Source organism: Erpetoichthys calabaricus, chromosome 3, assembly GCF_900747795.2.
Source record: "Erpetoichthys calabaricus chromosome 3, fErpCal1.3, whole genome shotgun sequence".
Taxonomy (NCBI): Eukaryota; Metazoa; Chordata; class Cladistia; order Polypteriformes; family Polypteridae; genus Erpetoichthys; species Erpetoichthys calabaricus.
This window is the reverse complement of record NC_041396.2, coordinates 41,703,897-41,729,067: the sequence shown is the minus strand read 5'-3', so window position 1 is coordinate 41,729,067 and position 25,171 is coordinate 41,703,897.

Here is a 25,171-nt window from a genome sequence, read left to right as displayed (position 1 = left end):
ACCCGAACATGAAGCCTGCTCCTTCTCCATCGTGTTACCATACTGGGCCAAGTATGTCCTGTGTTTTGCCCCTGCTTTTGTGCCTCTTGTCTTCTGTCACTGTGCCTTTAGTTTCAGTTAGTTTCAGTCCACTTCTTTGAACCACTGCAGTAATAAGATCCTTGTAAATGTGTAATGTCTCGGTGTGTGTATAATATGGTCACTTTATGAAGAAGAACCTACATTTTACATGATCCACTTTATCTTAACCATTATTATAAAGTGATCTCCTATGTCTGATTTGTTAGACTCATTATTGCAGTAAAATAATTTAGCAACACAATGCTCATTTGTGTCATTTGGAATGTTTTTATTTGAAATTATCATGCAAGAAAAATGGCGAATGCAAGTAGCACATTGGCACAGCGGAAGGTGTCACTACCTCACTGTTTTTGGATCCTACCTGTAGTTTGATTCCTGATAGGGGGCAGAATAAGAAATGAGACAAACAGACAAAGTACAAGAAAGTAGGCTGAAGTGGTATGGACATGTGATGAAGGGTGACAATGAACATGTGGGAATGGAAGTACAGGGGAAGGGAAAGTCAGGGAGGCCCAAGCAGAGGTGGATGGATAAAGGAAAAGGGTTTGACCGTGGAGGAGGTGCAGGACTGAGGTGTATAGAGCAAGTTGATCAAGCACATAGACCCCACATAGAAGTGGGAAAAGAGGACGAAGAAGAAAAAGGTGTCGGTGCCATATTTGTGTTGATTTTGTCATTCGGCTAATTTTAAGTTAAATTGGTGTGCATTCTACAGTCAGTGCCGGCTTTACCTTTTCTTGCTGCCCAAGGTAAAAGTGAGTATGTTGCACACAAACCACAAAGTGTTGAAGGCAATTGCTATACATTGTGAGACCAAGTGATAAACGTTGAAGTCCCAACGTGGTCGTCTCCGTTTAATCAAAGTTAAACTTAACGCAAAACCGTCACTCTGTGGCGCAAAAAAAAATCAAAAAAGTGCAAAACAGAACGTCGTCAGGCTTTCTGATAAGGTCCCTTACTGCAGTCACAATATAGGAGCTCTGGCCTGCCGTGTGCTGTGTTCATAGAGTGACACCTTCTTCCTGTGACCCCATGATTTATACGTGTGGGACCAGAAGTGGCATAATCATTTGCCCTCACTGTCTTCTCGGCACTGTGGAGAGAATGGAAGAGGACATGATTGGCGCCAGCGCCAGATGAGCCCTGAGTGTGATCCGCTGATGCGCATGTGTGACAACATTTATTGCATAGAAGAGTCAGTAGAGGATGGTCCACCTTCAAGTTTCAAGCATGCATGCTTTAACATAGACATTCGATTTGAGGGCACCCATACTCAATTTCAATTGTGATGTCACCCAAATACTTTGATTGAATAGCCAGTGGAGGTTCCCCTTTGACTTTTGATCACAAGTGTTTGGATATGCTAGTCCTATGATGGTTCACAAAATGCCTCCCCCAAACACTTTGCCTCCCTAGGTGACCGCCTAGTTTGCCTATATGGTGAAGTGCATCTGCAATGAACTGAAATGATCTTGTGTCCTAGTTAAGTGACCCTGATGAGAAGAATTCCATCTTCCATTTTGTGAGTCTGCTCTTTCCCAACTCAACATTAGTGGAGAAGTAAGAGTCCTTTCCATGCAGCAACATGTGCATTCAAGAACCACCTCCAGTCAGTATTCCGGTTTATTAAAGTCGTACACAGTCACACACAAACGCACAATTTTAAGATTTTAATTAACTAAATATCCATCTCTTTGTTATGAGGAGAACCCAGAGAAAATGTAGACAGGGCTGATAGAATATGCAGATAAAAATGAAACATGGGTTACTAAAAGCTGTGGGGCAGCAGCACAAAACCGCTGCCTCACTATGATAGGCCATGTAGCTTATTTAGCGTTATTCTGTGTAATTTACTGTATTTAACTATTTATAGGCAGAGAAACATTGTGTATAAGTCTGAATTAGTGAAAGTTCATAAGAAATGTAATGATTTACTTCATGAGGCAGAAGTACATGTTTAAGAAGAACAGCAGTGTGAAATATTGGAAATATCAATATGTGTGGTTCAATTTAAGTATTTTAAGTCTAAATATTCTCGATTGTAATAGAAATGTGTCATTTGTCACTCTCTGGTAGAGTTCTGTAGAGTGCTAGATCACCCATAAAGGGAAAAAAATCAAAAATTACACACATTCATAATCACTGACCCTCAAATAGTCTAAAATGGTACCTGCACATTTTTATTTTGGCATTTATTCATTTAGCAGATGCTTTTAACCAAATCGACTTTATTAATTGAATACTTTTGTTAGAGTTTGTTTTAATAGAATGATTACAAGGCTAGTTTACAGAAAATGACCAACAAGAGTAAGAAATGCTCTAGGCCTTATAAATAAGCCACCATTAAATCGATTAAAGCACAAGACTAGTCAGCCTTATGTTAACTACAAAAAGAACTGCACATCAAAACCATTAGCAATTAGGAAGGTATTCACAAAACAAGAAAGTCCCCAAACGCTTCTTAAAGGCACAGTGCTAGTCAGCTGTTCAGATGAAATATCTTTGAGAGAAAAATCAGACCAGCAAGATTAAAAACTAACGCAGGTGGTGGCAGAACTTCAGTCTCCTGGAGCTTTGAGATGGCGGCATTAACCACTGTGCCACTTTGCTGCCCAAAATAGCAAATCCTTCTAGTTATCCATTTTCTGGATCATTTAACACAATGTCAGTTAACTTGAAATGCATGTCTTGGTGGTGTGGAAGGAAACCTGGAGTACTTGGAAAAACATACACAAGTACAGACTTTATACAGGTAATAATAATAATGATGAATAATTAATTATATTTCTACAGTGCTTTTTTAACCTACTCAAAGTGCTCTGCATAGACAGTAGGGAGCCACTTCAACCACCACCAATTTATTGCATCCACCAGGATGATGCGATGGCAACCATTTTTGCACCAGTATGCTCACGACACATTGGCTCTTAGGTGGTGAAGTGGTGTGGGGGATAGTTAGCCAATAAGAGACAGGGGTTGATAAGGGGTCCAGAGTTGATGTGGCTGTAGTGAACATTGGATGTAGTGAGAAGTTAAGCAAAATGACACCTTTAATGATCTTGCCTGAAGAAAGGGCCTGAGTTGCCTCGAAAGCCTGCATATTGTAATCTTTCCAGTTAGCCAATAAAAGGTGTCATTTTGCTTAACTTCTCAGTACATCCAAACTGGCTAACATGGTACAACACCCTAATACTGCTAGGACATTGGTAAATGCCATACTCTTTTTGAAAGGTGCCCAGAGATCTTTTATGACCACAGAAAGTCAGGACCAAATCACTGCATTGGGGCAATGAGATCCACAGACAGTCCACAGGGTAAGTGCCCCTTGATGGTCTCACCAACACCTCTCTCAGCAGCCCATTCCCCCCCACTACCCCACCCCCCTCCCCCCACACACACTTTTTCCTAGATCCAAATACTGGCCAGGCCCAAATAGGCCTAGATAGCGATAGACACTAGGCTGGGATTTGCATTCTGACTCCTGAACTTGTGAAGCAGCCCCTTTCACCACTGTGCCAGTTTGTGGCTGCTGATTGTAAATCCAGCAATTTATCCATCTACTGTACCCAGTGGATTCAATTTAAGGCGGAGTGGTGGCTCTGAGGCTAGGGATCTGCACTGGCAATCGGAAGGTTGCCGGTTTAAATCCCATAAATGCCAATAGGGACTCTGATCTGTTGGGCCCTTGAGCAGGGCCCTTAACCTGCAATTCCTGAGCACTTTGAGTAGTGATAATAGCACTCTATAAATGCAAAGAAATTATTATTATTAAGGCTCTTGTGTCATTGGAGAGAGTAACACGGAGCACCAGTCCAACACAGGGCATACTCTCCTGCAGAAGGTCAATTATTTAAAATTCTTAAAGATTTGACAAAGACAAAATTACAATAAGATCAATAATCATACAGCTGCATAACACCTCTGGTTAGGTCCCTACTAATACCACACTATTTTGTCACTGAACATGTCCTTCTTAGCCTGCCAAATTGTACAAAGATGTAAAAAAACTGGACAATACATTTGGGATTTGCACGTCATTTTGTATAAATGAAACGTAGGTCAATTGTAAGTTAATGATGATATAGCCTAACATTTTCAATGTTATGGTGGACCAGAGCTTATTCTGGCAGCACTTAGAACAGGGAGCCAGTCCATCACAGGCACACTTGTGCACACAGAGTCAATCTGAATTTCCTAGCCTGTACACCTTTGGGGATTTGGGAAAAAAAACAGAAAACCAAAGTAAAACTCACTTAAATATGTGGGGGACTCCACACAGATAACAAGCAGGCATGCAATTCAGACCCAGGAAGCTAAATCTATGAAGCAGCAGCACTGGCCACCACACCAGTGAGCCACCTAAGTAAGTATTGTGCGTTATAAAATTTATGGCTATACATTAAGTTTGACAGGAAAGTGAAGTTGACAGTTCCTGCACAAATAACACCAACCATTATTTAGACAGCATCCAAACCCCTCAGCATGACAACCCTGCAGTGAGTATTCATTTTTTCGACCTGTTCTTCCTCTTTTCCCACTTTATTGTGGGCTCAATGTGCCTGCTCAAACTTCTCCACACAGCTAGGCCTGCACCTCCTTGCCAGTCAAGCCCTCTTCCATTAGATCTTCTTTTACTTTGTCTATCCACCTTTGTTTTGGTCTGCCTCACTTTCTCTTCCCCTGTACTTCCACTCCCATCACTCTTTTGCCCAAATATTCATTGTCTCTCCTCATCACACATCCACACCACTTCAGCCTACTTTCCTGTACTTTCTTTGATATCTCTCCCACTCTTGTTGTACTTCTTATTGTCTCATCTCTTATTCTGTCCTTTTTTGTGACTCCACACATCCATCTCAACATTTCTCATTTCTGCTACATCCAACGTCTTCTCCTGCCCTCCCTTTACTGCCCATATCTGAGCTCCATACATCATTGATGGCCTTTCCACACTCTTAAAACCCTGACCTTTAACCTTTGCCTTAATTATTTGATGACACAATAATCCTGATAATGTCTTACAATTGTTCCATCCCCACTGCACTCCATGGGTTGCTCTGCATCTAATCCATTTCAGGCTACCACTGATTTAAAAATATATTTATTCACTTTTTTCAATAGCTCTCCCTGCAGGCTAACGTTTGAATCCTGATTGTCATTAAACCTCATATATATTTGCCTTCTTCCTGTTTATATTCCCCCCTCTGTCTTTCAAAGCCCTTCTCCATTTGTCCAACTTCCTCTCCATTTCCTGTTTCCTGGTGCTATACAACACAATGTCATCATCAAAAAATCATTCACCAGGGGGATTGGTCTTTTATCCCTTGACTTAACACATCCATAACTAGATCAAAGAGGTAAGGACTTCAAGGAGACCCCTGGTACAGACTTACTTTTGCTGAGATCTTGTCTGTTACCCCAACACTGCTTCTACTAAGTCCTCACTCCCTCTGACATATCCTGGTCAATCCTCACATATTTCTCTTGCATCCCTTTCTCTCTCATGCACCAATTGGGGGTTTGGCAAACCAGCCCTACTTGACACAGGTCCCACTCCTAGATCTCAAATAGAGAGGGTTGGGGATCCAGCAGTACAACTTTAGCCCTAACCGTAATGATGGAATCAATCCAGTCAGCTTCAGAAAATGTATTAAATTTTATCCTACCTTTAAATTAGTAAGGGACACAGCTACCGGCATTCTGACCTGAGCGAGTCTGGCTGCTGATTTTTTTAGATGTCCAAGCCAGAGCCATCATCCCAAGTAATGGGGTGCAGTTTCTCCAAGTCCTTGTGTCTTAGAGGATGGCCAGCTTTAAGAGTCACTTGAAGGCACAGGTCCATAAAGAAAATGGACACGCTATGAAGTGTTTGTACAGCATAACGCAGCTGTTTGAAGGAAGCCTTTTTAATTAGGCCAGAGCTGGGCTTTCTGGGCGCTGAGCTGAACTTGTGAACTTATCACTCTCAAGGCACCTCTGTTGCTTACACTGAGCTGTCACTCGAGTTGTAATTGTAATCCAGCAGGGTGAAGCTTCCAGCAGTTGGCAGTGTGAGGGTCACCTCATTTTCATGTTTCCCTACCCAAACCGTTTGTTGGTATTTCACTTCATCAATGTAAACTAGTGCAACCGAGTGCAGAGAAAGAGCTCTGAGCAGCTGTGGCATCCACATGACGTTTGTGTGGCTTGTGGGCGAGAGGGAGCAGAAAAGACACACGGATGATGATGATGATAATAATAATAATAATAACAATAATAATAATAAAAGAAAATCATTTTGTCCTAATGCAAAAGGAGCCACTGAGACTGTATGTGAAAAATACAGAGTAGATTTACACCCCCAAATTATCTTCAGCATTCACATTCCTCTGATAGCACAGATGAGTTTTCAAAGATGGACACACAATTATGCTCACTTGTCGTATATTAATACAGATTCTTGACATCTTCCATAGACCCGCAGCTGTCAAGGCTTTGTCTGCTTTAATTGAAAATTAATGGTTAGGGTGTTACCTAGGAAACCAAGGCAATAGTCGACGGTAACTCACACAATTCAAACAGACACCAGTGGCATTGTTTGTCCTGCCTGACCTTGAAAGTTTAAAAAAAAAAGAGAAAAAGGAGAGGGAAAAAAATCTAAAGGAGAAATAGGGGTTGAATATTGTGTACTGGAGCGAGGCAAAAAATAAAGTTATTGTAGTTGCGTCTCGAAAAAATGAAATGATGGTGTCAAGATGGCAAATGCAGCGAATTATGTTTGAGTAGGAAAGCATAAAGGCCTGTCTTTTTCATTAGATTCCGACTATTGCCTTTGTGATTCTGCCGTGATGATGTTGCTACAGGGCACATTATGGCACCGTAATGATACGGACAGGGGCCGGTGCTGGCTGGGCTGCAGCCCGATGAATGGGTTTGAGGTATTGTGTTTTGACACAGACAGAGGGAGAGGAGAGATTGGCTGGAGATGGGAGGGGAACTGGAGGCTGGCGGCAGGGGGGTGGACATTGCAGGTAGCTGAGATGACAGAGGTGGCCAGGAGAGTTGGCGGAAGCAAATGAGAAGTTGAACGGTGAAGTGGGCTGAAGAAAATGGAGCAAAAGAGCATCTACGATTGAGAGGAAGAGGTGTCCACCGCTGCTCCTGGTGGCCCGACTTCATTAATAATGTTTATACGCGGAAACTCATGAAAATGAGCTGAAGTTTTCAGGTTACAATTTGCAAAATAGAAAAGTTTTGCATTTGGCTCCTTGTATATTACGTTGTCAGTTACTTTGCCTTCCATTTTTGCCTTTAGATCCCCTTATCCTGTATAAAAAATATAATTGCCCATTACGTTCACATACGGTATGCAGGTTTAAAACAAATTTAAGATACCATGCTTAATAAAAACCGTGCGTTAAGTGATTGAGCCAACGATTTATAGAGTAGGATAATGTGGTCAGATTAAACAGTAAAACTGTCCTGTTACTCTCCATGACGCGTGTTAATAGAGAAATGTGATCTGGTCATTATATTACTGCCTGAAAAAAAAATGTAAAGCTTTACATTGAAACAATTTTTGAATCATTCAGACAATGTGCATGAGCAGTTGAAAGGCTGAATAAAATATTGGGTTATATTATAAAAAATTCAATATAAAGGAGGAACTGTATAAGTATGACTTTTTCAACTATTATTACCTACAGATGTCTACAGAACAGACACAGAAATTCATATCTGGGAATTAACATTCGATGTCAATAATGGCGCTTAATGACGACTTTCCGAGGAGAATCCATGTGCTTCAGAACTGCATGGCCATTCCTCTTTTAAAATGGCTGAATCTCACAACAATAGTTTGTTTTTCCTTTTTTTCCTTCTTAAAACAACATGGATACACTGATTTGCAATTTGTGTGTAATCTCAAGATGTGGATCAATACTCGATAAAAATCGTGGCTCATAAAATGTACATTTTGGGTCAGTTTTAAGACTTTTCTTCACCCCATTGCCCACAGGCTCCATTGTAAAATACAAGATCAGGCTATTTATTTGTAAAAATTTATAAAATATGCTTCACTTTAGAATGCAATTTCATGTGTGATTGTGAAGAAATTATTTCCACTTGAAAAATACTGAACTTGTCCTTTAAGAGAAGGCGATACAAGATGGAATCCAAACACAAAGGTTTGATGGAATCACAAACAATTTTCCAATTCAAGCAGTTGAAGCAAACACCTTAACAGCTTTTAAAAAAATATTGGCAGGAAATATCGAGACAACCTATCTATTAACTGATGGACTGAATGGTGTCATCTCATTTGTAAATTGTCTTCTGTATTTATGTCCTCCATAAACAGAGGTGTTCAGGGTGATGCCTGAAGGTTTGGCTTCAATAGCCACATTTTCATCCATGTTGTAAGGGTGATGGGTTCATTTTCTTGACATGCTTTGTAAGCACAGACTACCGCAGAAGGCCTCGTTGGTCACAATTGTGTAATTGTGACGGATCCCCTCTTAAGATAACAACATCTCTGTTAGCACAGTAGTGTTTTATGACTGTAATAATGAAGTTACATATGCCATGGTCTTCTCAGGCTTTTCAAACGAAAACAATCTCTGTTCACACTAGAGTTTTCAAATTATTTATGAAAGTATCCCCATGCTAAAGAGCCGAAAACGCAAATGATGTAGATATTTGCCTACATTAGGAATGAGCGAAATGGCAGAAACATACATGAAGGGATGGTCATGCCACAAGCCATCACAAAACTAAAAAATATTTGTCTCTTCATATGTATGCAGTATTCAAACCATTCAAAACTCACTTTAGAAGCATTCAGGTAAGCCACACAGCAAGAACCATTGGAAACCAACTCTTCAGTGACAGAGTAAGGTTTCTTCTGTGAAGGATGACCAAACAGGAAAACAGACATTGTAATGATGAAGATCCAGTCAGAGATGGGCTACATAATAAACAGCAGCAAATTTAAACACAACAGGAGTCTGCATTTTCAAAAGTGAATGTTTTTACCCATTCACATTGAGACACCAAGCTGGCATTTTCAGAAGTTAATGGCTCTGGAGAGCGTTTTCAAAAGTCTCTGTTTTCATGAGTTAAAAATGCTGGGGCAGTGTGGACGAAAGGTGAAAATGTAGACTAATGTAATGAATTATTAATTATTATTATAATTATTATTATTAATGTCTACATTTTTAAATGGAAACAGTAGATTGGACGTGGCCTCAGTCACCTGAATTGAAAAAAGATGAGCATTTGTTGAAGGTGCTGGATTAATAAATTGAACAGGCACAGTTTCAGGACTCTACAGTGTCTATGACATACAGTTAAAAATCTACCCAGTGAGTAGTTAAGATGACAACTGCAGTCACACAGAATTTGGCACAGATGACAGGAATTATTTATCAACTGGCAGTACAGTGTATTTGTCACAGTATCATTCGGTTGAAGATAATCAGTCTCTGCCAGAAGATCTCGGAGAGGGTGCAGAAAGGATGTGTTGTGTGCAGAGAATAGGAAAACTGTCTGTGTGGGCCAGGGAATCAAGAAGATCATCAGCACCAGATTAGCACTGGTGTAACATTCCAACATTTGTAATACAGTTATAAAACGTGTAGCACAAACAATTTAAAGTACAGTGTGCCTCAGTCAACCATGATCACAGTGGTGTAGCTAGCTTGCTGAAGGCCTCTGTGCGGTGCCCTGAGGTGGGTCCCTCCTGTCTAACAGAACTGTTAGAAATTTATTCGCAACTAGATCCTAGGGGCCAGCTGAGAATTTGTAATAACTTCTTAAATCGCTTTATTACAGCCGCTGAAATAAAACAAAAATTGTGAGAATGGAATGTGGGAGGTGTGGGTAGTAGTAGTTCTACATAAATATACCATACTTACTTGTGTACCACGCGCCCTTGTGTAAGACGTGTACCCTAATTTTTACAAAGAAAATCACAAAAAAAATTTGCCCCATGTACGACGCGCGTTGTGATTGTATAGGAAGAGTTTAGGGCACGTTTTCCGCAAAAATGCCCTTCTGTTTTTGTTGCATGATGAAAGAGCGAGCGTGAAAGAGAGAGAGACAGAGAGAGTGAGTGAGAGAGAGAGAGAGCGAGCGTGAAAGAGAGAGAGACAGAGAGAGTGAGTGAGAGAGCCCAAGCAGAAGTAAACATTACAGAAAAAAATTTCCTTGTGTATGACGCGCACCTGATATTCTAATGCTAATTTCCGGGAAAAAATGTGCGCGTGGTACACGGGTAAATATGGTATGTAAAATGTGGACCCGCTTACTTTTTTAGAACAACTTTGTGAAAGAAGATGATTAAACATAAGCTAGAAAGTAGAAACTGTTCTGTGCTATAAAATGAAACGATTTCAATTTGTAACAAATTAAAACGACAAGACCAGCTAACAGGATTCTACTACACAATCTACCCATTTTACACAAGTTCTGAGAAAATGGACATCATAAAGTGGCCACGCTCACAAATCCTCACAGTAGTGACACTAATAATGATAATAATAATAATAATGCACAGTAAGCCATACTAAGGAACACAATAAAACAGATTACAGATATGTTAAACTGTTAAAGCTTACAAAAATGGAACTGACTGACAAGTCACAAATCATATTACTTATAATATCACTTCTTCTTCTTCTTTTGGCTGCTCCCGTTAGGGGTTGCCACAGCGGGTACCTTAAAATACTTGCTTGTGTGCCTTCTGTTGAGCAAAAGTCTCAACAATGTTTGACAAGTCAAGTTGTCTGGCACGCTCATTTTCGATTGAGAGTACAGCCAAGCCACTAAGTCTGTCTTGCTTCGTGGCGCTTCTGAGGTCATTTTTGATGAGTTTTAATGATCATTCACACGCAGCGACAGTCACTGGTATAGTCAGTAGTAACATGTAAGCCATACAAATGTCACTAAAAGTAGACAACAGTGCACAGTGATCTATCAGCAACACTTCAGCTACTTCAAAAACAGTCGACTTGGTTGACAGGATCAATGTAAAACGTGTACGAAATGACAACAATTGTGCAGAAAACACCGGTGAAATGTCCGTGCTACAGTATAATGTAACAAGACATTGAATGTTGAAGCCACTGCATCGAGATTGTGAAATCACTGTTTTAGTTAAGTAATTAAAAATAAAAAATCTATACAGCCCTATGAAGCTTGTGGGCCCTTGTGCACAATCCATTGCTATGCCAGTTCATGATCATATCTGGAATGTACTGCCACTGCTTAAACTGCTGCAGAAAAAGACGATTGGTCATGTGTGAGGGAAGACCAGGTGAGATGTAATGGCTTAATCTGGTTAAACTGGTGTGGTTTGTGGGACAGCCTTTAGCAATATATAGAGTACAGCATAAATTGTAATTTATAAATACATTTAGTCAAAGCTGGATTGACTACAGAATGAAGATTACAACAATTAGCTACCACAGCATTCTAAAGAATAACATGAAACGTACAGTAAGTGACCTTGCTGCTTTCTAAGAATCAAACATTTTGACAGTGTTATCGTTTATATTTGAAAGCCATTTTAGTGAACACACTTCATTCCATTCAAAAAACCAGAAAGAATAAAGCATAAGTAACCCACCATCCCCTGTCAGCAACCTTCGACTACCCACCCTACACACACCAGCCCTGAAAATGTTGTCAGAGGGAAATTCTGTATATAAGTGAGGAGTGTTTTATTATAGTATCACAGAAATGACTGGCATTGGACAGAGCTGAAGTGCCGTTTGTTCATTTGACTTTATTTTTATTTGAATCTGCAGTTCTCTTTAAGGCAGCCAAAAAGTGACACATCAGGAAATTTAAGGTGATTTCTTGACTAAGCAAACTGTTAGAGGACATCAATAGTGACACCGATGTTTTTCTATAGAGATTTTCTCACAGTATTGGAGGCTTGGAGTTCTAGTTAGGTCAATTAGGACAAAAACTCTTAACACCGTACAGAGTCAAGCACATGCAAAGTAGAAAGTTACAAACATGAAAGTAGAAAAGAATCCTCGTCTCCTTGTTAATGAGGTGAAGGGCTCCCTGTACAGCTGAAAGTTCACATTTTCGTATTTGCTGCAGTCGTGGTGTTTTTGTTACAATTTAGTGGGGTTTTAAGTGTACATATATACAGGCTTGCTAGAGACAGTAAAAGAAAAAAATTATCAGAAGATGCCTGATCAAGGAACGGCCCAAAGTCAAACCTGGAGTCAAATAATGTAGGTCTTTCATCAAAGGCAACAACACAATCGAAAATTTGGGGAGGGAGGTTTAAAAAACAAGAGCAAAAGATTCATCAGCTGAAAAGTCAAGAAAGTAAATGATATCACAAACGCGTGCATGCCATGGAATTCTGGGAAGGATTTTCTTAGAGACAGTCATAACAATCGTGTTAAAAATGTTACTGTTGATTGGTCGCAGGAAATTGTAAACTAATCATGTACTTTTTAACAAAGTAAGATACACCAAAACAGACGTTAAATTCAGGTTCTCCATGGATCAAAACTCCATATTCCATAAGGAGTTAACTAGAAGTTCCATAAGAAGCTGTATGAAAAATGTGTAATTCCCAAAGATTGTAATAGTGTCTATTGGCATGCAGTACTGCGTAGCATTGTACTTGTGATATACTACAGTCCAAATGAGAGTGTATTGTTGAGAGATAAAGTTCTATTGGTGTGGTGAGATCTGATATTTTTAGGTTAATTTTACCATTATGTGTTTTTTTTATCATGTATGGGTGTAGAGTCACATTAATAATGGAGCAAATCAGGGCATAGCACTGCTTTCTCTGTACCCCATTAAAACATTGTGAAGAAATGTTACTGGCAGGGCAGTCTGCTCCCACTTTTATGCTGTTTTTAGTACTGTGCAGCTTTTACTTTGTTGCAGTAATTCATTCACATGTATATTTTTGCAAATTTGCAAGCCACATCCAAGTCACTCTACTTCAGTGAAGGTGGAATTAAAATATTAGACAAAGGCCTACTGGTTGTGCAAGAGTGTAGTCACTCTGGGTTTTACAATACTCCATCTGTAATGGGATAAATGCAGATAGGTTTTGTGCCATTAGACACCCACGACAATACTGTGAATTTCCCCTTGGGATTAATAAAGTATCTATCTATCTATCTATCTATCTATCTATCTATCTATCTATCTATCTATCTATCTATCTATCTATCTATCTATCTATCTATCTATCTATCTATCTATCTATCTATCTATCTATCTATCTATCTATCTATCTATCTATCTATCTATGAGAAAAGTCAGGGGACCCACAGTGCACTTCTGGTTTTCCTGACTTTTTCTGTGATTTCTTTAGCGACAATAGATAGAAAATATTTGGCCAACAATAAATACTGGTCTATAAGTATGTTATAAATTGATGTCTAAAATTATGTCAGAAACGGGGAAAAAATCAATAAACTGGGATGGCAGTCAGAAACCCAAAGGGCCAAACACAAAATAGAAAGCTGAAATTTAACTCCAAAAAAAACGTAGCCTTAAAGTGCTTACACTGGCTGCTGATTTGTACCCTGGGTATTGCTAAGCAAATGGTGACTTTTAGTTTTCTTTATTTGGTCAAAACTACGACTCAGAATCTACTGTGCAGTGTCTCTGTGACATTGGGATGAATATGGATTTTAACATCTCATTATCTATGCTCTTCATTTCAAAAATGATTCAACTTGTTTTTGTTATTTTTTATAACCAGTAACAGCGCACTGCACAGTACCGTGCAGTGAATACACTTGACTTGATCATTCCTAGTTTTCATCCTCTTTCTCTGTACGTTTAGCATTCGTTTGCTCAGAGGTTGATGCTCTTGCTGCTTCCTGAGCAGCTCTTCTTTTCTCCACCCTAGTAGCCCACTTCTTCTCTTCTTTTGTTGGTATCTTTTCACATTAAAACTGATTAAGTCAGTGTTTGTGTTGCAATTGCTTAGTATGTTTTCAATAATTTTTCACTTAAGCTGGCAATTAAGTCTTCAATCTGCCTCAAGAATGATTTAAGATATGAAGAGGTAGGGGAAGTGACGGGCAAAGGTGATAGAGATGAGAACGGCGCTGGTACACATGCTCTGCATGGCCGCTCTGCTGGCTGTTGCCGAAAGTTGATTCTACAATAAAATTAAAACAGGAATAACCGTGGAGGTCAATCATCACCCCAAAAGCGGAGAGTAGACGTCACGTAGTATATGTGTACCAAATTTCAGGTCAATAGGTCAAACGGTTTGCTAGCTACAGGTGATTTAAAATCCTGGACAATCAAACGAACAGCCATGGTAGCATATTATATAAGAAGGTTTTAATCACTATTCCAGAGACACCATTTTGCTTTGCGCTTTGCTGTGGTTTCCACCATTTTGTGTTGATTCTTGCATGTTTTTACTGTTGCTAAGTATGTTGCCGGTTATGTGGCATGGAGGTCATGTGATACATACACCATGTCATTACAAAAGATGGCATCACACACCTCCTATCACTTTAGTTCGACATTTTTGGAAGTTTAGTGAGGGGTTAAAAACAAGGTATCATAAAGATTCTGAACAATTTTGGTTTAGTGACTTGTGGTTCACTGCGGTGGGTTGGCACCCTGCCTGGGATTGGTTCCCTGCCTTGTGCCCTGTGTTGGCTGGGATAGGCTCCAGCAGACCCCCGTGACCCTGTGTTCGGATTCAGCGGGTTGGAAAATGGATGGATGGATGGACTTGTGGTTCACTGACATTTTGCCTAGTCTCTGACCTAGTCTGCTCCATTTTTGTGCCTGCATCTCCTGGTCAAATAATTCATTTTCCTATTCATTGGACACTCTCCTGCTCCAAAATGTCATCAGATATCAGATACGGCCAACGCAGATCACATGCTGTAGCTGATAACTGCACCCAGCAATGGCAAATAATACAATTCTCAAAAAATAGATGTGGTTATGTGACTGACTGATCAAAAAATAATGACAATAAAACAACCAAAGACAATTACAAAAATGAGAAAAAAATGAATGGGCAAGTGAAAATATTGTCAGGCCCAGAAAAAAAAAGATGCAGTGATTATCTGTTGTGTAATGGAGTCATAAACATGTTCAAAAGGTTTTGTGGCTTACAGAAAAGAGTGAAGGATTTTATAAGGTAACCAGGAGAGAAGACATGGTCAGAATACAAAAACAAGTTGAATACTAGAAAATCAAGAATACAACAACCAAAATCAAAACACAACAAGAGAATAGAATCAGAAATATCAAAAACTAAGGTATTCGGGCAGCAGATCATTAAACAAAGGAAACAGCAAGGACTAGTTTTTTGAATCCATGAACTCAGATACAGACATGACCTCGTGGTGAACTTTTATCCAGTCGCATCATGATTAATAGTTCACAACCTCAGAGGACGCGCCCTCAATAACAGGAGCTCAGCAATGGAGGTGGAAACATTCCAAATATTTCACAACAACAAAACTAAACACTAAAGTGAAAAACTAATGTCATCATCAAAATCCCTGGTGTAGAAATTGCCCAGAACAGATGCAAATGAATACTAAAATGCCTAGGTAGAGTTGAAAAACTTGAACTAAGACCAGCTATCCAAGAAAAGGGGTGTTTTTAAAGTCCCACAAAGCAGACCAAGACCATCTCTGGCTTATCTAAAAATGGACCCCAACTACAATAGGTAGGCTGTGGCCTCCACAGACCCAAAAAAAGGGAGCCTAAAAAATCCTTATGTGAAACCTCTGGCTGAAGTCCTGCAAAAAATCTTTACAATCTGATAATGTATTTAAACAAAAGTGAAAAAGCACAAAAGGCAGTCAATGGGAAAATTAGGGAAATCTAAGAAATCTAAAGTGAATATGTTCTATTAGGAAATCTGAAAATCAGTAATCCAAGAAATGAAACTAAATAATAAAATATAATAAAAAGTAACATGATACTCACAAATAACTCTGAACCCTAAGTGGTTCACTACTGGGATCCTCTCTCTGACCTCAATGTAAGCTGAAGGAGGACCCAGCAATAGTGACATCACTGTGGCCCCGTCTTCTGGGGTTCTACCCACAATGCACAAGGAGAGGCAAAACATTTATACTTAGAGTACACAAATCAAAAATATGCAAATCTAAGAGAAATTTCAAAAAGACATAAAAAACATGACTTCAAAAACAGCAATTAATAAAGGACAATAAATACACAGCAAGGGAAAGAAAATGCTGGTTGTAACACAACATTATCATAGCTCCTTACTGGTTAACACTCCACCTTCAGGAAACCAATTACATCTTGAGGTGTCTTCAGTCCTATGCACCCTGAAGGCCAGATGGTGTGGAGTCAGCACAGCTCAGAGGAGTTCGTCCAGGTTGCTGTCCTCCTGATTGCACAAACAAAACAGGCAGACATGGTGTTCACTAGTTATGGCAGGGTGCATTTTGGGTAGGGCCTCATTTTGCTCTCAAAGTGGCATGGATTCCTTAAGAAATTGGAAACATTTCTTTAAGATTCTGGTCCATGCTGACTAGATTGCATCTTGCCATGTCTGCAGATTTGTCAGCTGGACATTCATGATGCGACTATCCCATTCCCCCACATCCCATAAGTTGTCCTGTTGGATTCAGATCAGGTGACTGGGAAGAACACTGAACTTATTGTCATTTTCATGAAACAATATTGAGATGACTTTTGCTTGTGACATGGTGCATTATCATGTTGGAAGTACCCATTAGAAGGTGAGTAAATTGGCCATGAAGGGTTTACACATGGTCAGCAACAATATTTAAATTGGCTATGGTATTTCGATTAATGATTGGTTGATATTAGCGTGCCTAAGGTGCGCCAAGAAAACTTTCCCCACACCGTTACACCACCACCAGACTGGACTGTTGACACAAGGCAGGTTGGGTGCATGGATTCATGTCATTGCCACCAAATTCTGACCCTACCATCTGTCTGCTTCAACAGAAATCGAGATTCATCAGACCAGGTTATGTTTTTCCAGTCTTCAAATGTCCTGCTTGGTGACCCTGTGCCCACTCCAGCCTCATTTTTCTGTTTTTGGCTGACAGGAGTGAGATCCCCACGTGGTCTTCTGCTGTTGTAGCCCATCCACCTCAAGGTTTGGCGTGCTGTGCATTCTGTGATGCTTTTCTGCTCCCCACAGTTGTACAGAGTGGTTATCTGAATTACCATAGCTTTTCTGTCAGCTTGAACCAGTCTGGCCATTCTCCTCTGACCTCTCTCATCAACAAGGCATTTCTGTCTACATAATTGCCACCTCCCTGGATGTTTTCACTTTTTTCTATCATTCCAAGTAAACTCTGGAGACTCTTTTGAGTGAGATCAGCAGTTACAGAAATTCTCAAACCAGCACGTCAGACACTAACAATCATGCCACAATCTAAATCACTGAGATCACATTCTTTCCCCACTTTGGTGTTTGATGTGGACATTAAGTGAAGCTCCTGGCAGGTACCTGTAGGATTTTATGCATTATACTCACTGCTGCCACATGATTGGCTGATTAGGTAATTGCATGGCTGGGCAGGTGTGCAAGCGTTCCTAATAATTTGCTCAGTCAGTCTATATATTTGTAAAGAAAATTATTTGCATGCAGCAGACATGTTTGGTGGCTGATTCAAGACAGTAGCCTTATAACAGCATGCTGCCTCCCTTGAAGAACAAAGAGGTTTGAACACTTGCTCAAGGCTTCAAAAAGAATTCATGGCAGCTCTTCGAATGGAGCCTCACCTTTCCCTGTAATGATGTGTTGTTTTGCATACAATACATTATGCTAACCTTGTTGGACTGTCGGCATGTTTAGTGTGGAGCCCATTTTTAGGTGAGAATCTCCAGAGGAACGCTCCCCTGCTTTCACATGTGCTTCGTCTGCCACTTAAGTCTTAATGATGCACAAGTCACTTCTTGATTGTTATCCTTTTTTAGTCATTAGGCAACACCGAGCTGCGCGCTCTTTGCTGATTTGTTTTTCAGAGGAATGACTCAAGACATCCTCAATTAAACTGTTACTTGCAAATGAGGTAGTAGATGTCGACCTTGAAGCACACTCTCTTTTTTTCCTTTTTTGAAGACGTAGCGAAACTCAAGCCTTTCCCAGAGTAAACCTGTTTAGAAGGATATCTGTATAACAGTAGTATCTCAATCTCCGGCATGAAAGCGGCTTTGATCATTTATGTTGATTCTCTGCCAGTGTCACTGATGTCTCAGCACTGGTGATTTCAGATTTGTGCAGATGAGCTGTGCTGTCTCAGTGACGATTTAATTTGGGATTAGCAGAAACAAATTGAGAGCCAGCCCTGTCGTGTTGCTCTGCTTCTCTGCAACAGTTGAATAAGAAACATGTCTTTTTTTTTGCTGTTCTGCTAAAACTGACAACAGCAAAATAAGGCAAATCATGTTTCATCAAAGTGGACTAGACATCTGAATTTTTAATTTAACCAGATATCTTAACCTGCTTCAAACTGAAGTGGTATGTTTCCTTGGATTTAATTTGGAACCAACCTTGTAATATCATATGGCTTTATGCAGATTCTAACTGGGCTAGGTGTCTCATGTGACATACCTGACAGAGGAAGGAGCTATATAAAACAAAGAGAGTTGACCTGTTTTTTACATTTGTGGCATTGGAGTCTTGCTGTCAGAAATGTTGTACTCTTTGCTGGCTTAGAAGCAGCAGTTTGACGCAAGTTGTTAGATAAACAGTTGTCTAAAATGACCTTCCATGGTGACTCAGACTGGATGGAGTTGGATGGAGTATTACCGTAAGCAGACGGAGCTTGTGTCCTGCCAGGATCATGGTTTGCGCTGCTTTCCCTTAGGAAACAACATGGGGGAAGAACTTTTCTTATGTTGTTAATTCCGTCCATTATTTTCCTCACGTCACTAAACTCACTGAAACTCTCTCAAGATGGCAACCTGGAGGAAGCATAAGAAAGCACTCATCCTTGAAGGGTCGACATGCCCTGTCCCAGGAGGTGTTGCTGTAAAGTACTACCGTACAGATAAGAAGGGTGCAACAGTCCAAGCCTGAATTAGAAAAGAAGTGAAGGACAGCTTGGTATTTGCCATGAGTCAATACACTGTCTTTTCCTGAGGTAGTCAGTTTTAGGTTTTTAAGGATGAAATTATTAAGAGATTGAAAGATCCTCTTTTATTTTTTGAAGTGAAAGGAGGGTCAGTTCTGTGAGAAAAAAAAAACTAAACACAGAATCCTTAGATGTTTCTAGAACTTTTGTTAGCTAAAAATTAATTTTTTATTTTCGTTTCTGGTTCTGTATTTTTTTTTCTGTGGAGGAAATGGGAGATACGGGGACAAGAAGAGTAAAACGGTGTCAAAAACTAGCCGAGTTCGTAACCAAGAGTTTTCTAAGCCATTTTTTTGCCATATCACAACCCTAAATTGTAGTCGAGGTTCGTGCCAAACGTAATTTTTAACAAGAAGAATCAAGACAAACAAAAGCACACGTAACGTTCACTGTTGCTATGCTAATCTCAGATGATATGGAATGTCTTGGGGTGCGTCACGATGACAACGTCACATGTTGCAGATTAACATGCCCATTCCATAGTAATGTGCCCATGAAAACCAAAATGCCTTTGAACAAAGACATAAATACGTTTAAGGTACTCGAACATCAGTTTAAATCAAAAAAGTAATGTTAGAAATTAATTTAGCAACCACAAAAACCATAATAAACCAGCTCATAACATATTGTGAGTGCCATCATTAGGGTCACTATGGTGCAGGGACACTGTGCAGGACAGTGGGGGCTTAGTGAGAAAGAGAATGGGAGACCTCCGCTGATGTCACCAGGACAGCATTCTGCTCACAGTGTTCAGAAGCAGCATCTGTTCGGCCAAGGCCGGGAGTCCTTCTTTAGTTAAAGCATGAAGACCATTGTTTTTCAGGTATTGCAGGTTCCTGGCTGGCCACCAGTGGTTACTGCAGTACAAATCAGCAAACATAAATGGCATATACTGTAGTGTGTGTGAGTCCACAATGAAACAGATACCCATTTGGATTTCATTAAATATGCTCACAGATTTGGCTCCTGAGTCATATTTCTCTTAGGAATAGACCAGGGCCTTGTCTCCAGTCTTTCTGTTTGCCTAGCTTTAGCTCTCCTATTTATGTATATTGCTTTGTTTCCCAAATTCAGTCCTGGGGATCTCCTCTGGCATTGGGTTTTTATTCCAACCGATTTCACAATCAGTACATTCATTTACAGGCTGTTCCTGCAAAGGATAATAGCAATGACAGATGAGTACTAATAAGACCTCTATGTTAACAATATGATAGGACTTGATTGGAAATCTGAATTCACATGTACAGTATGCCATCCTTTGGGACCTGCACCAATATGTTCCTATCCTACTGGGCCTGGTCATGCAGTACAATCACTGCTTTTTTATTTTCTGTACCCTCTAAACATTTGACAGTGGTTTGCAATACACGTCAACTAAAATTCTTGACATTCCAGCTCCCAGTTAACCATACGTATACATTCATAGGCTTGAACTGGCTGTGGGAATCAGCTTGGTCACAGTAGAGTTTTACAGCATAAAGAGCTGTCCAAAATACATGGTGTCACTGGGGGGAATGGCATCAATGTGGCGCAAGGCAGGGCTAGGGCCTGTGTCATTGGCAGAGTATAAGAGGAAGGCAGGACTGGGGACTACTGAAACACACCATCAGAAGGGACCTATCACACAATTAAGAGGCAAACCTCTACAAAAGGATGGTATTGTAAGTCAGGTCAAGATCTATTCTCAGGGTTTGTTTTTTTTTTCTAGTTTTGGTTCATTACTAATGTAAAACCTCTTCTCTGATTTAATGATATGGGGAAACTTGTTCATGTTTTAATTTCATTTTATGTAGATTATTGTCACTTTGTCTATACAGGTATTCTTCAGAATTCTTTGTCTCAGTTGTAACAACGTGCACAATGCTGCTGGTAGGCTCCTGACTGGCACTAGAAAGACAGATCTTGTTTCCCCTGTGTCGGCCTCTCTGCACTGGCTACCAGTTAGTTTTAGGGTGGATTTTAAAATGGTATTGTTTGTTTTTAAAGCTCTTCATAGGTTTGCTTCCTTGTTTATCACTGATTTCTCTACCGTCACTTTACCTCTATGTCACTTGTAGTTTCTTGTCTGATCGTCTCTTATTATATGTGCCACGATTGTGACTAAAGCACAGGGGTGATCCTGCCCTCTGCAGAAGTTGTGTGCCAATGCTGTGGAACAGTTTTTCCCTTAGTATTACACTTGCAAACACAGATGCTGTGTTTAAATCCCATTTAAAAACTCAGTTGCTTCTTTAGCTTTTGTAAGTGGTTGAGTTTTGTCTTGTCTATTCCTTTATTATTTCTTGTTTTAATGAATTTATGTCTATATCTACTTTTTCCATGTTCTAAATGTGCTTTGTAACTTAAACTGACTTGTCTTGAACTTTACTAAAAGTCCTAAGTGTGGTGTCACCTTTCTAAATGTATGTAGAATGCTTTAACCTTTTTCACTGGAAGATTTCTGATAAATGACTGAGGCCTGAAATAATGGTCAAACTGAAGAGGAGCAAATTGTATTCTGGGAAAACTGACAGAAAAACCAGGAACTTAGAATGTTTTGTACAGCCAGTCTCTTTGCAGCTTAGTGCAGCTTTTGATTTCGATGGTGACTTACCTTAAGCTTTTGTGATTACTTTTCTGTGGTTTGAGAAACTGTAAAAGTGTTAGCTGTTTTGCAAGCGGAGAGTAAGCCAGGTGTGTCTGCTCATTTTGGATGGGAAGTGGGCAGAGACACTTTCAGAGGAGCCACAGACATTTAAATGGAGCTTAACTTAGATGCTGGACACTTTCTAAGGAACTCTGTCTTGAGCAGGAAAGCTTTCTTTTCACTCTTTGATTAAGGAAATATAATCAATAACTAAGGAACTGGGTCATCTGGAAACTCTTTGTGGGATTGAATGAAGACTACATGAACTTACCCAGTTTGCATAATTCCTTATATTGCTTATATTTAGTTCTATTGGTTATTATGCAAATAATTATTAATTTTAAGTAAAAATTTAAACACAATGTCTCTCTCGATTATTGATTACTAGCCTAGCCAAATTCATATAGACAATTACTTGTCTAGTGGTGCTCCCTTCTATTTGTGGTAAACTGGGTTGAAGTAAATGAATGTAAATAATGATAGTCCCAGTCTAGGTGCAGCCTGCCATTAGAAGTCCCTAGGGATGAATACACAGGCTACAGCAAGGGCAGTGAGTCAGGTAAGGTCAGGTTAGATGGCTACTTTTGACTTTATTTCCTATTCCCCCATTTAGAAAAGAACCTAAAAGGTTATATTGGTACCTTTTGTGTTAGGTGCACATCATAGGTGATCTGATAACACGATAAAAGCACTACATTATGGGTACCTTAATAGATCCACTAGGGGCCGAGCAGGCTCAAAAGTACTGAGGTGGTACAAAAACAGCATTCCTTATCATGTTACAGTGTGGAATATTAATGTGTTCTATGGGATTTTTTTGACATTCATTATCCCAAAAACTGTAAAATGTCAAATCAAAAACAACACTATGTAACTGTCTTGAGCCATAAAGATATGTCCTCTGAAAAGGGGGTTTAAATGGCCACATCTTGCCAGTGTAATCTTTGAGTTGTGAGATGTGTGAGGGAAATTAGGGGAGGCTCTCTGAGCATTTTGGCCTCAAGTTGTGCCAGTATGTATATAGTGTTTTGTAATGTTATTGCCATCTCCTTCTGTGTGCCTATTTCATATACTTTACCAGAAAACATAAGAATATACTAATATTCATGATTATGCTTGGTTCACTAGTCAGGACTACTGACTGGAGTTTGCATGTTCTCCTATGTTTTTGTGTTTTTCCTTTGAGAACTTCAATATTTTGCTGATACACCAAATATATGTTGAAACAAAGACTAATTGTCTTAGTTTAAGTGAGGGTCCTCAATAATGGATTTCCATCTTATATCAGATTTTTTTTTTTTTTTTTTTATATATGCCTTGTGCATTTGGGATAGGCTGTCAGGCTCCACAACACAGTAGTGGATAAAGTGAGTTAAGAAACTGTATAGATGGATAACAGTGTGTCATACACATGCACATAGGAGACAACCTAAGGGCTCTGCTGATGGTAATTTCCCACCGCTCCAGGGGTTGGCACTGTGTGCTAATGCCTTTTCCCTTCTTCCCTCTGCAGACCAGAAGATTGACGGCTATACCATTACTGACGTCACTTCCAGTATCCGCCCATCTGGACCCACCCCTTCCTGCCAGAAAGACTTAATTCTTTGTTCAGTTCACTTTAGAACTCACGTCTGAAGAAGAAGAAGAAGAAATTGGGTGACTTTTTGTTATTTTCCTAACCTCACCAGGGTGGTGCCCCAACTCTTTATCTTTGTCAGTCTCGTATTTTACAGGTGTTTCTTGTCCAACTCTAATCTAAAGCTAAACATCTAAGGCACTTATTTATGCCCTGTGCAATACCTTTAATTAATTAACTAACTTGTCCTAAAGTTATCCAACATAAAATACACACTTATTTGAAACAGGAATATATGATCCTCCTTAAAGTTTGACCAGATATCATACATTTAACATCAATGGCCAGCAGGAAGGAGAACAGAACAGAACATAGCAAGGCAGCCTGTCAGTTGTATCATGCAATCTTGCTGTGTGTGAAATTCTGCTCAATCTATTTCTGCTGCTCTGTTGTTTCAAATAAGGTCAAAGGAAAAGAAAAGAAAAAATGTTCAGGCAAAGAAAGGGGTTAAATCAAATCAGTTTCTGCAAACTTCAGATGGAAAAACATGAGGGGCATGTGAGAAATCTGAAAGTGAATTCTTGTGCGTTCCTTATCCCCGCTGTTAATCCCTCTTCTCTGAATTCCGTCAGTCGGCTGTGCAGAAGCTGACATTGCTCGAGGCGGACTCTCCGATGAGTTCCTTTAGATCTCTCCTCTCTCGGGAACCTTAAAGTGGACTTAGAGATTTCAGCATTACCGTACATCTGAGTGTGTGCCCTCAAGCATAGCGCTGGGCCTCGGTGGAGAAGCAGACAGTAATAGGGAGTAAGTGTTGTTAGCAGTGTAATGTATTTGATAGGGGGAATGATTCAGTTGGAGAACAGGGGACACGTTTTCATTGTTGTAAAGATGCCACTCTTATTCATTGTTTCATTTTTCTTCTCCTAAGTAAAAAAAAAAAAAAAAAACACATTGATCCAACCTGACCAACATTTTAGTGGTCCGTTTCTTGCTCTGTAGCTGAATGAAATATACTCCTGCTTCAGAGCTTCACTGACTTAACCGGGACAATGCCTTTACGCCGTATTGTGAGGAGAATGAAGCCACATGTTTGGCAGTGCTTACAAGAAAGAAGAAGCTGTCTTTGCTTGTATGGTGCAAGGGTAACTTTGGTTAAAAAAAAATAGCAATGGTAAAAGTGTCCTATTCAAATGTGATATTTGATCCTTTGTAAATGGACCCGACTTTTAAGATATGGGCCATTCTGCATATACTCCTCAGTTTTGCATATCTGTGTCACAGGTCTCTGTTCTTGTGTTAACCTTTATGTAAATACTGGGGATGTCATCTTGGATAAATGCCCGTGGGTTATGTTAACATTTCTAGCATAATTTTCTGTTGACATTTCCTCTTTGTGAACCTCAATTTGAACTATACGATGAAGGAATTCTAGTGATTGCCATTAAATAAGGCTGTGCAGTAGAAGTTTGAAGAGAACTGAAATGAGATGAGCGTTTATTCATATCCAGTATTTACATTTTAAAAGAAATTGAAGCATTATGGGAATAATCTATCTGTGTATCTATCTATCCATCCATTTTCCAACCTGCTGAATCTGAACACAGGGTCACGGGGGTCTGCTGGAGCCAATCCCAGCCAACACAGGCCACAAGGCAGGAACCAATCCTGGGCAGGACACACACAAACACACCTACACACCAAGCACACATTAGGGCCAATTTAGAATCGCCAATCCACCTAACCTGCATGTCTTTGGACTGTGGGAGGAAACCAGAGCACCCGGAG